Consider the following 1,928-nt stretch of genomic DNA (forward strand, 5'->3'; position numbering starts at 1 on the left):
CAATCAGCGATCGGTATCGGCCCCTCAATGCAAATCCTTTCAGGTGAGTTTTACCCGTGGCAGGGATTGGACAGGCGCTGTGGCGGGGGAGGGGAGAGCAGAGAGGTCCAAGCAGAGGGCCACACCTTAAACAGCATGAAAGACGATAGACGGGTTTCTCCTGTGGAAGAGGAGGGGAGGAGGGAGAAGGGAGGAGGAGAGCGGGAGGTATAAGTAAACACTTGGACAGGTACGTACCTACTTTAGACTTTGACCATATAATATTGAGCAATTCAGGCACAGTGATTAAAATCTGTATGGCAGCTCAGAAGTAAAGTTCACATCTCTCACGGTGTCACATTAAAAACGTTTTACGATGAATTGTGAGTCTATTAGTCGTGTCGGGGAGACAGTTTAGTTGCTGACTTGTGGGGGAGTTTTCTTTTTCAACTGAGACAGAAAGCACCATAAAACATCTCTCCTAACAGTGGGAGGTACAAAGAAATGAAACTATGAGTGCTTTTAGGTGTGAGAGTGCAGCAACGGCTTCACCACAGAAGGCCAAAAATTCTCTCCCTCCCTCCCCCTTCCTCCTCCTCCTCCTCCTCCTGTTCTTCAAGATGCACTGATAATGATCAAGGGGGAAGCTCCTGCTGTGAACAATCATCACATGCAAGTATAAGCTGCACGAGTTTAAATAAATGTACGTCTCCAAATTTAGATTGCAGCTGTTATTTATTCTGTTTCGGGATGTTTGAGCTCGTAATGTAACGAGTGTCACAGATCACACGTCGTCAACAATCGCGCATGTCTTTTTTTCGGGTATCTTGTTAGTTTTGTGTAAATAGATATAAGCTGCGACATGATAACAATCTTTATCAGAAATGACATTCAGTGAACAGGAAGCAGTGGTGGTCTGTGGTGATGGTGAATACGCAGCATCTTGACACGTCTGTAGACCTTTTTTTGTAATGTAGCATCTTTAACTGAGGGCACAAAAAAAAAAGTCAAATATTAAAATAAATAAAAATCTGGTTTAAATTGAGATCATTGAAGAGGAACACAAACATAAACTATCACGGGAGAATGAGGAGATTGATATTTGAAAAATGAACGCAATAAACTCGATTGCAACTGCGGTGAAGTCTGTTTGTCATGAACCCCTCCATGCCAAAATCACCCTCTCAATCTCCACCGAGTGCTTCTCATCATCACATTAATTCTTCCTGGCCTTGGTTCAGCTCAGTTCAGCTCAGAGTAGAAAGCAGCTGTTTGCTCCGGAGCAAATTGATAGCCTCGCTGTGAGGCAAGGTTACACCAAACAAGCTCCATTTATCACCGCCTGTGGAAACACTGTCCACAGCCCTGAAGCCTCGGAGGAAACTGTTCACTTCTTCTGATGTAAACTCTGAAGGCTAATGCACTGCAAGCACGGCTAAGACTCAGGGCAGCTATGTAAACACACACACACACGCACACACGCATGTACACAAGTTAAAAAAAAAGTAAATTCCATGTTTGTCTCCTTACAGATCGTCTGAATCCCAGCACCAACACCAGTGAGCCAGTTTGAGCCTTAATGGAAAGCTGTAAACATTCATCACATTTCTGTCAATATTCAAGATGTGCCTATCATCTGTTTGATCTATGCTGACAGAAATAACAGTGAAGTTGTCTCCTATGACCTAATTTAACCTATTTTTATGTGGCTCTTAAACAGAAAGAAAGAAACACACAATCATGAAGATGTTGCAGCTTCAAAACTTGCAGTCAGTGCAATTTGAGTTTGACCTCGGTTTAGAAAATGATTTTCATAGCACAATTATTTTTACATGTCAAAAAATACCTGACTTATTGTGACTGCCTCTTGCATCACATTTGCTTATTCTGACCTACAAAGCAAAAAAAAAAAAACGTAGTAATGAGTGATGACCTAAATCTGACTTTTC

This window comes from Scomber japonicus, chromosome 8 (assembly GCF_027409825.1).
Source record: "Scomber japonicus isolate fScoJap1 chromosome 8, fScoJap1.pri, whole genome shotgun sequence".
Classification (NCBI taxonomy): Eukaryota; Metazoa; Chordata; class Actinopteri; order Scombriformes; family Scombridae; genus Scomber; species Scomber japonicus.